General features: G+C 38.3%; 1 pseudogene; it reads left to right on the top strand.

Moving 5' to 3' along the window:
• Window positions 1–5213: 5213 nt before the first annotated feature.
• Window positions 5214–6388, top strand: LOC102991943 (serine/arginine-rich splicing factor 6-like; annotated as a pseudogene).
• The last annotated feature ends 8434 nt before the right edge of the window (window positions 6389–14822 follow it).

The following is a 14822-nucleotide window of genomic DNA, read 5'->3' as shown; positions in this document are numbered from 1 at the left end:
CGTGTGTGTTTCACTTATATAGAGTGAAGGACGACATCAGAAATAGAAAAGTCGTGTTATTATCTAGTCATAGTAGAGAGCTAAAGTTCCTACAGATTTAAAGTACTGTGTGGATTTCAGTTCATAAAAGTAAGATACATATGCTCACACACAAATTTGTCACTGTTAATTTTAGTTACTTCTGATCCTCTTAAAACCATGAATGTATTATCCCTAAAATGCTCATCTTTAATATTCCCTAAATGCACTAATGTGGCAACATATTTTAATGGAACTAATTAGAAATAGGTTCAAACCTAAATTTACCATTAATTATTTATGAGACCATTGGCACGTTGCATTTCTTAATTGAGGTTTCCTTATTTGTAAAATAGAGATTGTGTATCTATTTTGAAGTATCAATATTATGAAAAAATAAATTAAATACATAATACATTTCCTGAAACAATTTGGAGCTCTTCAGAATTCTGTTTTTTGTTTCTTTCTTTCTCATTCGTGTGACAATGAAAATTTGTCTGCTTTATTCATAAAAAACTGTTAGGAAATTTCTTTTCAGAAACATCAGCTAGGTAGGTGAAACATGTATATCTATGCTTTAGAAATATTCAAATAATCATTCACCTATTTATTTTAGTACAAATGCAGTAATCTCAGAGTACCCTTGGGTTGACATATGTTTTTCTTTTTTTTTTTTTTTTTTTTGTGGTATGCGGGCCTCCCTCTGTTGTGGCCTCTCCCGTTGGGGAGCACAGGCTCCGGACGCGCAGGCTCAGCGGCCATGGCTCACGGGCCCAGCCTCTCCGCGGCATGTGGGATCCTCCCAGACCGGGGCGCGAACCCGGTTCCCCTGCATCGGCAGGCGGACGCGCAACCACTGCGCCACCAGGGAAGCCCCGACATATGTTTTTCTTATGTAACAATTTGGCAAAGCAAATCTATCCTTCCACCACTCAGAAAACTTGATGGGATATCATTCTTCCACACATTCTGGAAAGTTCCAAATATTCTGACAATATATTAGAAAGCAAACATTTCAATATTTTTTTTCTGAAATGTATTGTTGATATGAACCCTCTTTAGGAATTCCTGTTTATTACATTGCTCTGATTTTACTAACATAGTAAGTTAGTGGCATATTTCTAATCCCATCACCTTAGTCCTGTCTGGATTCTTCACCCATGGAGACAAATGGCCCTTTTATTTTATAGAGTGGCTATAAGGCGATGTATTTATGAACAAGCTGTAGTTTTTCTGTTAAGGCCCATATTGAAATCATATACGAAGTCCATATGGTGAACCGGGTTTTTGTTTTATTTCTGTCCCTAATGAGATTGGTATCAGAAATTCACCATTTTATCCTTAGAAGGGAAGTTGCCTTTGTAGTAAGGGTAGTTTTTCTCAAAAAAAAAGAAGGTGGGCCAAAGTGGTATCATCTTAGGGCTCCTTCTGTTAAACATTTGACTTTCAAGGGTGGAGACCTCTACTCCCTGGGAAATGAGATTCAATCATACCCCTTCTGTTCCAAGGGTTTGCAGAAAAATTTTACCCACCCCTGATGCAGTGGAAACAGAGAGAGAGAGAGAGAGAGAGATTCAATGGACACCAGACCTGGTTCTGGCAGCACTCCAGAATGGCAGCTTGACTTTGGATGATAACTCTTTATGGGTCCCAAATAAACACTAGTATGCACTCCAAGCAAGAGGACACCTTTGGCCAAAAGTTCACTGAGGAAAGGAGCTCATCCTTATTCAATACAGATGGTAGCAATGTTCATATAGCACCTGAAGGGAGAATTAAGAGCAGTGAGTGAAAAGTAGAAGAAACATTCAGCCTAATATAGGAGGCAGCACTTTCCAACAATGGCTGCTGTCCAGCAATGGAATGCATGCCCCATGAAGTTGTGAGCTCCCTATCACAAAAATAATTCTAACAAAGCCCAGGTAACTATCGGTCATAAATACACGTGTTTGCATTTCAGAATTCATTTTCAGCAAGTATTTATTCAGTGCCTAATATAGGCTAACCCTTGTTCTAAATGCTAGGGTTATAGTAATGAACAAAGCAAAATACTGTCATCATGAATGTTGCATTCTAGAGAGAGAATAAGGAAACCAATGAACAGAAATACACACACATAATTTAATTTAGGGATAAGTGCTAGGAGGAAAAATAAAGCCTGACAAAGGAGTTAGAAAGGATGATCAGGGAAGATCAATTTTTCTGGCAATTTGTGCAGTAACTAGAGGTAGATCAGAACTCCTTCTAAGCCATGATAAGAAATATGAATTTTATATTAATAGAAATTTAAAACACATGGTGGGAAGGCAAACTCCATGATTTTAACTTCTCTTTGAACCCTGATTGCACAACTCTCCAGTTTTCAATTCTCAAACTTTGCCTTCCTTAAAATGAAGTAACAAATGGTCAAGTTATTTTGCATAACTTAAAATGGGAAAATTAAAAATGGATCAAATATTTTAATATAATTTTATGTCATGGAGTGAATTTCTTTGTTATTTAATTTCATCGTTATAGCTCTGAGTTTTTCATTTTTTTAAATTTGAAAAATGTAAAAAAAAAAAAAAAAGGAGAGAGAAGTTAGTGTAATAAACTCCATGTTCCCATTACCCAGCTTAAACAACTATCGAACTGCACCAACCTTATTTCATCTGTAATCCTACCCACTTTAGCTCCACCTCAGGTAGTGTTGAAACAATTCCCAGATATCATATCATTCCATCCTTAAAAATTTCAGAATGTAAAACCTTCCTGAAACATAATATCATTAACATTCCTAAAAATATTAACAATCATGTCTTAAGGTAATCAAATACTTAAGTGTTCACATTTCACCAGATGTCTCATAAATGTTTTATCAGAATTGATTTATTTGAATTAGTATCTAACATGGTTTTCTCATTGCATTTTTTTTGGTATGTCACAGTCTCTTTTAGTTTATTAGTTTTCTTTCCTCTTTTTTTTTAATTTCAATTTATTTGTTCTCAAATTTGTGTCCTTTGTCCTGTTATTCCCCACACTCTAGAGTTTGATCATTCGATCTTCATGGTATCATCTAACATGTTTCTCTATTTCCTGTATTTTCTATAAACTGGGAGTTACGTCTAGAAGTTTGATCAGGTTGGGGCCAAGTTTTACAGGCACTCAATCACAGTTAAGAGTCTCCCCTGTAGCCTTGGGCTCACCTGAACCTCTCCTCACCTCCTCAACCTTCAGCTTTGCATAAGGTGCAATCCCAGACTGAGAATAAACTGGTAACATTCACAGAGCAGCTAAGACTCGTTCTTCATTCAGCTGGGTCTGCAGAAAAGCCTAGTAATTGCGTTTCATTAGTGTGTCAAGATGTTCCTCATTATCCCAACAAATATTCATTTGGAAAATGTTATTTGTACAATGTTAGAAATTAAAATATTAAATAAATACACTGTTGAAGAGATGCTATCATTGGCCTTTTAATCTCTGTTATTGAAAAATCATAGATGATTTTTGTTGATGCCTTTGGAAAGTCATTTTATTCTTTTAAGTCTTTTTTCTTTTTCTGTAACCCTCCATAAAGTTCTTCTGAGTGTCAATTTTCCTTGAAATCTTACCTCCAACTCAGTTTCTTTACCATCAGATTGACATATGGACTGTATTCTCCTTCAAGAAGGGAATATTTTAAAATTTGCTTTTGCTTATTACTGAGAAAACCCAGGGGGCAGATAGATGAATATTGGGACGCACTATTAACCTTCCTTTTTTCTCTTTTCTGTGGTTTTCCATAGCAACAGCTGACTAATGACAGCACAGATCAGCCCTCAGTCTCAGACACACACACACAAGTCAGAGGCGGTGTTATTATTTTGCATTTTTTTCCTAAGACGGTGATACGGATGAAAGCACCTAAATTCGACCTTTTCTCTCTCTTCTCATGGTTGTTCATTTCTCCCTTATTTCAAAATTGCTCTTCCCTTGTGCTATTCCCCTCTCCCTGACCTTCTGTTTGAAAATAAACACTCTTACTAGTTGATCTACATCCTTTGATGTCAACTATTTCTAATCTTGGGTGTTCAAGTCAGTAGTTTTCCTTAATTTGTGGCTAATTATAGTTCTTCTTTTAACTCAGTTTAAAATTTTGTTTCTTCAACCTTCCGACCTTCTCCCTCTATGACTTTCTATTTCTCTGCAATTCAACAAAGTGTTCAGATGAAAGGGAAAAAATGATGAAGTCCACTTGATTTGTTTCCATATTCTTGGGGCTATTTTGACTTTAAGAAATTGGTGTGTTTACTATTTCACTCCTAAATATATTACCTTTGTTTCCAATCAACAAACAAAAACAAACAAACAAAACCTGGACTATTTTTTTTTTTTCAAAACAAAGCTGGATACTGGGGATTTTCAGCTTATCCAACCAAATATGCACACATTGTTTTTGATCTCTCTTGTATATCTTTTCACATAAAACCTAAGCTTTTCTTTGCTCCTTTACTTAAAAACCGCTAAAAATATTTATTACATACCTATTCTGTGTCAGATACTATGTTATGTGTTAGGAATACAGTGAGTAAGAAATAAGTTTTTTCCTTACATGATTGAACTCTACGAAAAGTTAACAAGTGAATAGGTAACTCCTTTCTGTCAAACATTCGTTCCCTTCTCTTTTGCAGTGAACACAATTTGTTCGAACTGTCGCAGAAAAACTAAAATGTCTCCAAAGGAACACGTGCAGTTTCTTGATTATTCACTTATGTCCAATTTACTCTCAGAGGCACTTACAGGTTTTAAATTGACCGGCAGTGTGCGGTGCTGAGAGCCACAAGGCAATAAAGAAAGTGAAAAGTCAAAAATACACAAAGCTGGGCTTCCCTGGTGGTGCAGTGGTTGAGAGTCCGCCTGCCGATGCAGGGGACACGAGTTCGTGCCCCGGTCTGGGAAGATCCCACATGCCGCGGAGAGGCTGGGCCCGTGCGCCATGGCCGCTGGGCCTGCGCGTCCGGAGCCTGTGCTCCGCAGAGGGAGAGGCCACAGCAGTGAGAGGCCCGCGTACCGCAAAAACAAAAAAACACAAAGCTGATCGTGTGGCTGGATCCAGCCGCCGCTGCAGTGGGCAGTGCGTGTCCGGGGTCTTGCCATCCCCGCCCCCGCCCCACGGCTTCTGCCTCTGCAGTCTGCCATTCCACAGCCGGCCCTCAGGCCCCTCAACCGCCACGGACATGCTGCGCGTCCACATAGGACGCCTGAGCTACAACCTCCGGGAGAAGGACATCCAGCGCTTTTTCAGTGGCTATGGCCACCTTCTCGAAATAGACCTTAAAAGCGGGTACGTCTTTGTGGAGTTCAAAGACTCCCGCGACGCCGGCGACGCCGTGTACGGGCTGAACAGCAGGGAGCTCTGCGGCGAGCACGTGATCGTGGAGCACGTGATCGTGGAGCACGTGATCGTGGAGCACGTGATCGTGGAGCACGTGATCGTGGAGCACGTGATCGTGGAGCACGCCCGGGGCCCGCGCCGCGAGCTTGGCAGCTACAGCTACGGAAGCCGCAGTGGTGGAGGCGGATATGGCAGTCAGAGAACCTCTGGCGGAGGCGAAATCTGGACCACCTGTACACGCAGAATTCAGGTTTATTGTAGAACACCTTTCTAGTCGTTGCAGTTGGCGAGATTTAAAGGATTTCATGAGACGAGCAGGTAAAGTAACCTATGCGGATGCTCACGAAGAAAGCACAAATGAAGACGTCAGTGAGTTTTGCTCCTACTCGGACATGAAGCGTGCTTTGGATAAGCCGGACAGTACGGAAATCAACGGGAGAAGTATAAGACTAATGGAAGATAAACCACGAACTAGCGACAGGCGGTCTTATTCTGGAAGCAGATCAAGGTCACGGACTAGAAGAAGGTCACGAAGTAGGAGTCGTAGGAGCAGCCGCAGTAGATCTTGAAGTATCTCAAAAAGTTGCTCCCGATCCAGGTCTCGGAGCAAAGGTCGATCACGTTCTCGTTCAAAAGGCAGGAAATCTAGATCAAAAAGCAAATCTAAACCTAAGTCTGATCGAGGCTCCCATTCGCGCTCTCAGAGCAGATCGAAGGATGAATATGAGAAATCTCGAAACAGGTCTCGTTCTCCATCTCGTGCCCCCAAAGAAAATGGGAAAGGTGATATAAAGTCAAAATCTAGATCAAGGAGCCAGTCTCGTTCCAATTCACCCCTACCTGCACCACCCTCAAAGGCCTGTTCTGTGTCCTCTCCACCAAAAAGAACTTCAAGATCCCATTTTAGATCTCATTCAAAGACAAGGTCACGATCCAGATCGAGTTCCAGAGATTAACCCAGAACTCTACATTCTTTGCACACTATTACGGAACACTTTCCTACTTGCTTAGGCAGTTACTCTTTCACGTTTGTACTTGGCCTCTTCTGCAAGAAGAATCTCCCGAAAAAAGGGGCATACAAAAATTAGATTTGTAGCCAAATTTGATGAAAAAGATGAGGTTCTAAAGAAATGGCATGAAGTCAAAGATCCTCTCCCTTTGTAGAATTAAGATAACTTTGATTTTATAGCTTTTGAGCTAAAATAACTTTTGTAAAGATTAAGCTCATTTAGATTTTTTTTTTTTTAAGTATTTCAGCAGGATCTGCTGCAGGGGATTCTGTCATTGTTATATTTGTTTGCTTAATTTTAAATTAACCGTTTCAAGCTTTGAACACTTAGGGCTTTAGGGGAGAACCCAATTTCCAATTATGTTGGCTTTTTATAAAGCTTGAGTTATGTTAAGATTTCAATAAAAGTTTGCTACCAAGATGACTGCCTTATTGAATAGGTCACTCTTAAATTCCTTTAAATATTGATTATCTGCTACCTGTGGAAATAATGTAAATTCTACTTAAGTGTAAAACAAGGCAAGTCTCAGACCAGCAATAAATTATTCAATTTGGATAACATTATTTTGTGCTGTTATTCAAATTTGCCAAAGTCATATTGGCCCCTTAAACAGGTTAAGTTAAAAATAAAAGATTTTATAGTCGATCTGTTATACAATTTTGCCTAAATTAATAGATTTTTTAAATAATGAAACCGTTTTCAAACTTAAATTGATTGAACTCTTCAAAAAATAGTTCCTATTACTTGGGATCTTATCTAGCCTGGTAATCCCACTTTCTGGAAGTGGTCGTTGTAATTAGTGTTTTGTTAGAATAAGGTTCCGTGGTCTCTAATGTTTGTTATGTAAAAATGGAAGTAACCTTTCTTTGATCAGAAATTTGGTGTGTATTCAAAATGGAAAAGCAAATATTTCATTTTCTACTGGAAGATCCTTAACAGGCACTTAAAACAGATCACTTGATAAATCAGTTACTGATTAAAGTAAAATTCCACCTAACAATCAGTCCCCTTTAGTTAGTGGGGTTCTGTGATAATTGGTTAGATCATCCTTGTAAAACTTTATGTGGTTGACTTGGAAAAAATTTAAACAGGTTAACCCTAAACTTTTGTACTTCATCATGAAGGGTAATGAATACTGTGGGAACCAAATTTTATAATACTGCAAATCTGTAGGAGTTACTGGGTTACCAATTAGTCCATACATCTGTTAAGCCTAGTTAGTTGAGATTGCAGTTTGAGTATTGAATTACCTTATATATATATCTTTCTCCAGATTCTTTAAATAAGGTAATTTCGTTAAAAGCACTCATTAATCTTAGTCTGAAATCAAGATGTAGGTTATTTGGCTCAGCTTTAACATCTTCCTGGGACCCGTCGCTCTATATAAGGTGTTAAGGGCTGGGTAGTGTTAGGGTGTGGTGGGTACCACTCATTGTGCTGCAGGTGTGCCTAGAAAGCATCATAATCTAGAGTTGGTTTGTAGGTTCAGATAATCCAGAAGGCAAGCCTAGTAAAATTGAGACTGCGTGAAAAAGGCTGAGTCAAAGATCTGGATGCCAAAACGATACTGTAACTGGGAGTGTTTGCTCATGTAAAAAGACTTGTTCTAATAATTTCTGGGCTTTCTGTTATGAAATCTTAGAGCCTAATCTTAGGAACATACTGCCCCAAAAGGTTGATGCTTCTTCCAAGACCTTATTTTCTTTAATGCTTTTGATATATTTTTTTTAGATGTTCATAGGAAATATGGTTTGTTTGGGTTGTTTTTTCAATATAAACTTCAGATTTTGAGAGAAGAAACTGGTATCTGTAATTATAGTTCATTGTTTTGCCTGTTTGAAAGAAGAAAAGTTAGGACTCTTAAATGAGGAAGCAAGCCTCCACTGCCTTTCAAATTATGTTTAAGGACAAGTTACTTTTAAGAATTGGCTTTGACCAAAGTTCTCTTGTTTTCAGGCAAAGAACAAAAGCTTTTAAAACCACAGCCTTTTAAAATGAAGGGGGGGAATACCACAATGTGAAATTAGGCTTTCTAAAAGTATGCAGAATCTTTCAGCTGGGCTTTCTTGTGTCGATATTCCATCACATGGTAATAGGCAGGTTTGTTTGCATTGCTGGCTGCCCCTCCCACCCACCCCACCCTCCGTGGGTAATTGTATAGATAAATGTCTGCACCCATAAGAATTTAGCAGCAAAGGCCAACTTATTAAAATTCTAGTTCCTATCCCACACCTGTGGACTTACATCATTGGACGTGCTAAACCACTGTATTTATAACACTGGCCCACTTGACCAATGAAATGTTTAGTTCCTTGCTAACTTTTAAGTAGAATCTGAGTCTCTACAACTTGGCACATGTTCATCTATGGCTAGATGGAGTATTAAGCTGGTGGAGAGCAAAATAGAAGTGAATGATAACTGGATCCCCCTTTCTTTTACGTGATAGTGTGTTAACATGCCATAGTGCCTTTATGGCCAGTTCAAGTCCTTCCTGCTCTTGTGACTTAACGTTCCACTCCTGTGTTGTTACCATCTTTTCTCTTGGTATCTTCTTTCTCCCACTTTGTTAACCTGCTTTGTGCTTTATTGCTTCAATAAAATGTTCACTGAGGGAAAAAAAAATACAGAAAGCTGCTGCTCATGGTGAAAATTTAGATATAGACATCTAACAGTTGTAGGTTTGTTCAGAGTTTTCCCTGTAATACGTTTGAAACTTTACAAGATTACATACCTAAGAATCAGAATTGTATTCTGTGCAACTTATGAAAAGTGAGAAGTGGTCATTTACATTCTTGACTTAGGCTGATAAATGTATGCTTTGTGGCGGGAACATATAACTGGGACTCTACCAGCAACAGAGAGCTGTCAGAAGGCCCTCTTGCAGCTCTACCAGCTGCTGCCCCCAGTGCCCTTCCCCCTATCCTACCTCCAAGCTCACACCCGTCATTGCTCATACCAAGAATGAAGCTACATAGGTGCAGAGAGTGAATATCTTCCCTTTTATGTCCTTCCCACAGCTTCAAGAAATCTCCACAAAAATTGCATTCGTAAGTTTGAAGTTCACAATGTGACCCACAACACATTCTCATATTCAGTTGCAGATTTCCTTCCATTATTGGAGAGCTGGTAACCATAAAGTAATATGATGGATTCTAAGCTTTTTCTCAATGTATCAGTGGACTGAGAACTTGGCTCTCCCTCCACTTTAAATGTACCAGCATTCTCTTCTGCACTATTCTTTCTTCTTTAATCCTCTCTCCCAACAATTCCTTGTGAACGAATCTCCAGAGAATCATAAAATCATAGAAAATTATAACAAGAAAAGACCTGAGAGATCATATTTTCCATTCCCTTTATTTTAGAGATGGAACTGAGACTCAGTTTTCTGTAATTTAACAGGTATTGTGACCTAAGCACAGTGTTCATAAGAAATGTAAATGTTGCTAGGAGGAGACCTTTCCAGACAGAATGATATTCTGGAATGGTCTGCAAGTGCCTGCAGGTAATTAGGCAGCTGGCATATTGCTTAATCTCCAAGTCAAGTTTAGGTTTTCTCTTCTTGCTTTAAAAGGGAATATTGCTCTAAAGGGACAGTGAGTGTTTGACACAGTTAAAGAAACAGAGATGAGAAATATAGGACTCCTTTTTAGTGAGATTATGTATTTAACTTTAAAAATCACTTATCTACACTGCTTTCTAAAGTGGGTACCCTTTTCTCCTCATCATGATCCATGATCATCCTTCTGAAAAAGACTTGGAGGCACAAAAGCACCAACAGTCACATATCTTGCCAAATAAAGAACCAGGAGTCAAACAAGCTTATATCTAAATGGTTTTATACAATCTACACATATGTTGCTCTCCTGCCATGGCAAATACCTAAATTTTTGCCTGAAATGGGAAATAGTTTTATGAGAGAGATGTGAAAGTACTCTGTTCACATTTTACATCTCATTTAGATTTAAATAAACCTTAATATTATATTTTATAAAAAGTTACTGACTGTCATTTTGGAAAGTCCTGAAGTTTATCTTCTTTATCATTTCAAGGAGAGTTCTCTCTTTAAAACTTTATGTTCTTTATCAGTCATGAGGGGGAGAGGTCCTCTTTTGTTTCTATATTTGGCAAAGAAACATTGGCATGAGGTTTAGAATATGTTGAAATCACTTACTGTTAAATGGAATATATAGCACTATATTAGTTAGATATCAGGCTTCTGTAGCAGAGACCAAAATAACAGTTGTACATAAAAGAATCTTGGAGGAAGACAATCCATAAGAGGTATAGAAGCACCAGCATGTCACCAAGTTACTTTTTTTTTTTTTTTTTTTTTTTGGGGTACGCGGGCCTCTCACTGTTGTGGCCTCTACCGTTGCGGAGCACAGGCTCGGGACAGAATATGTTGAAATCACTTACTGTTAAATGGAATATATAGCACTATATTAGTTAGATATCAGGCTTCTGTAGCAGAGACCAAAATAACAGTTGTACATAAAAGAATCTTGGAGGAAGACAATCCATAAGAGGTATTGAAGCACCAGCATGTCACCAAGTTACTTTTTTTTTTTTTTTTTTTTTTTGGGGTACGCGGGCCTCTCACTGTTGTGGCCTCTACCGCTTTATCAGTCATGAGGGGGAGAGGTCCTCTTTTGTTTCTATATTTGGCAAAGAAACATTGGCATGAGGTTTAGAATATGTTGAAATCACTTACTGTTAAATGGAATATATAGCACTATATTAGTTAGATATCAGGCTTCTGTAGCAGAGACCAAAATAACAGTTGTACATAAAAGAATCTTGGAGGAAGACAATCCATAAGAGGTATAGAAGCACCAGCATGTCACCAAGTTACTTTTTTTTTTTTTTTTTTTTTTTTTTTTTTGTGGTACGCGGGCCTCTCACTGTTGTGGCCTCTACCGTTGCGGAGCACAGGCTCCAGACGCGCAGGCTCAGCGGCCATGGCTCACGGGCCCAGCCGCTCCGCGGCATGTGGGATCTATATTCCAAAAAGAAAGAAAGATAGGAAATCAGGAGAGGTGTTTCTCACAACTAGGTCAGGCCTAGTTGTGAGAACCTTAAAGATTAAGAAGTCACCCCAGAAGTTCCACACAACATTTTTCATACATATATTATTGGCCAGAAATTAGTCACATGGCAGCACCTGTCTGCAAGGCGAGCTGGGAACTAAGGTCATTTATCCATGATCATATGATGGATTGACATATTCAAATTTCCTTTTTGTTAAAAAAAAAAATATATTCTATGGCTGTGGTATCAGTTCACATCTTATCTAAATGTTATTTTTAATAAATAAGCACATAATATGTCATTATGTTTTCTTTGAATTCAAAAAGATCAAATTCTCTTATAAAGTAGAAAACAAAAACAAACTGAAACTCCCTAATGCACACAGCTGAACAAGCACTTACTGAATACTTAATTACAAGCTAAAGTCAGTTCTTGGCCGCAGTGATCAAAGCTGAATTATCATTTATCCCAGCGGTCCCCAACCTTTTGGGCACCAGGGACCGGTTTCGTGGAAGACAGTGTTTCCATGGATGGGGGCGGGGGCGGGGTGGGGGATGGTTCAGGCGGTAATGCGAGCGATGGGGGGCGGCAGATGAAGCTTCGCTCGCTCGCCTGCCGCTCACCTCCTGCTGTGCGGCCCGGTTCCTAACACCCCGAGGACCGGTACCCCTGGTTTATCCTTCTCTCGAAAATCTATAATTTGGTGAAGAAGAAAGAGATATAATCTCATCATGTTACACAATGTGAAATATTTTTAAGAAGCAATAGCTATACAAAGAAGAAGTAAATGCCATGTAAATAGAGAGTGGGTAGGGGAAGGTATTGGAAAAATTCCCCAGAGGAGGTGAAATATGATCTGGACTCAGAAGGCTGAGTAGTATTTCACTGTAAATCAAGAAGAGAACAAGACAGACAGAAGTAATAGGTTTCCAAAACCTTATTGCATATCTGTTTATGTTCAACATATAACGATGGTTCAATGCTTGAAGATATGAAGTGAATGGATGGCCAGAAATACAAGGATCTAGATCAGAGTCATTAAACACCAACCCACTGCCAAATCTGACCTGTCATCTGTTTTTGGTAAATAAAGTTTTGTTGGAACACAGCCACACCCATTGTTTACATATTGGTTATGGCTGCTTTCACAGTACAACAGCAGACTTAAGTAGTTGCTACAGAGTTGGTACAGCCTATAAAGAAGAAAATATTTCCCGTTTGGCCTCTTATGGGAAAAGTTTGCTGACTTCTGATCTAGATTAAAGACATTTTCACAGGTATAAAGAATGATCTGATTGTTTCAAGAATGAATTAAAATGTAGGCTACCCATTTCCCAAATTCCTTGGCTGCTGCTACAAAGCAAAGCGAAGTGGAGGGTTAAAGGTGGATAAATACACTAGTCAGGAGGTAAGTTCAATAGACTAGCTTGACATCTTAAAAGAAACAATTACCATTGTAGCCCATCTAAAAATGCCAAATGTCCTAGATTTTACCTTTCTCACTTTTATGTACCAGGGAATTTGCGTGTTATGGTATTAGAAACTGCCAAAGTGACAAACATGGACTTTATACCCTTGTCAGAAGTGCTATAAGACAGAAACAGAGAGGGAAAAGGAAGCAAATTGTAAAGTATGTGTTTCCATTTAAGACTGTCCTCCTCCCCCCCTTAAAGTTTCTGGCTTAGAGTCTAGTATCTTTGATTGGGATCAGTCCTTCTCTTTTCCCAGTGTTCTGATGCACTTGACAAGATCAGTACAATTCGAATGGAGGAGAGAGAATCAAGAAACTTATATCCCCCAAATAAGTAAGTCAGCCTAAAAATCTAACAGACTCCAAGGACCAACTCAAATAGAGATCCTTTATCTTTTTTAATCACAATATAAATACATCTTTAGCCCCTCTCCATGTCAGGTGACAATAGAGTAAAATGGTTGCTTCTCTTTCTCTATTACATATTTGTTCTGATCAATTCTCAATGAACTGGATCATTGATCGTCAGCACATCAGAAGGATTTATGTTAATTTAAATAGGTTGGAGTAGTATAAGAATACTGGATAAGAATCAGGATGCTTATATTTACTGAGTTTTATAGCTGGAAGGATCTTAAAAGTCATCGAGTCCAATTTCTCATTTTACTCTGGAGGAAACCCAGATCCAGACTGATAATATGACCTACATATTACTCCAGGTCTATTCTACCAGGGGACCTTGGAGACTCTAATTCTCCTCAACCTCTGCTTTTTTCAATTAAAACACACATAAATCAAACAGTCCCAAGAAAATTCTGCATTACAGGATGCTAGCAGCTCACATCTTTTAAAATAAATAAATAAACCCTTTTAAATTTTAAGAGTCATTCTGAATTTTAGCTTCAGGGTTCAGTATGTAACATTTCAGATCTGGACTGCTGTCTTTGATAAGGAGAGTCCCCACTATACTAGAGAAAAAATTACATTCTGTCCTTTTCTTTCTTTTTATTTTTTTAAAGACAGGAATGGGGGAAGCAAGTCTTCAAAGCAGACATATCTGAGTCCAAATTAGAAAGCTTTTACTTACCAATTCTGTATCTTGTTTAAGGTAGGTTTCTCAAATTCATCGAGTCTCAACTTTCTCGATGGGAAAATAGCAATAATAATACCTACATTTGGGCATCATTTTAAGACATATAATAAGGTGTCTATAGATAAGCACTATACTCAGCACATAATAAATACTAGAGAGATGGTAGCTTAATATATGTATTTTCTTTTTTCTTTACCTTCTTTGTCTGCATTTCTCCTTTGACACTGACCTTTAAAAATATCCCATCTTTCTATGTTTGCGTCACCTTATATGGAGCTATTTCAAATATGGTAAAACTCATTTTTTAGTTTTTATTTATAGAGTTAGGAAAAATGATCAATGTTTATAAGCCACTTGGCAATATAATTTGCTCTTACTTTGACTCTATCTGCATCTGCTTGTGGCCTTGAAATTAGCGGTTTTGACTGAAGTGATGGATTCTGCATAAAAAAATTCAACTTGATTTTTTTTAACTCATCTGAACTGCAGAAATTAACCTGTTTTGTCACAATGCATACACAGCTCTAAGAATGGCATTTTATGTTGTGGATTATATGTAAAATAAAATTTTTCCTCTGTATCCAGTATGTTATAGCTCCCTCCTCACCTCCAGCAGTTGGTATGTGCCCAGGGTATGTAAAATCATTTCAGTATTGGCCCAAGCACAACATAAAGCAATCATAGAAGTAAATCTGTTCTCTCCAGCTCATTTTGTGTCTTCAAGAGCCAAATGGAATTTTCCTTGAAATTATCCACTTTGGGGCATTATTCACACCATTGCTTGTTTCCTAACCCAACTGTTGTCCCATGTGTGTCTGTCTGTCACGCTCTGTGTCTTTCTTATGTAAT

The sequence above is a fragment of the Physeter macrocephalus genome, chromosome 1, assembly GCF_002837175.3.
Source record: "Physeter macrocephalus isolate SW-GA chromosome 1, ASM283717v5, whole genome shotgun sequence".
Lineage (NCBI taxonomy): Eukaryota > Metazoa > Chordata > Mammalia > Artiodactyla > Physeteridae > Physeter > Physeter macrocephalus.
This window is presented reverse-complemented; position numbering and strand designations above follow the sequence as displayed.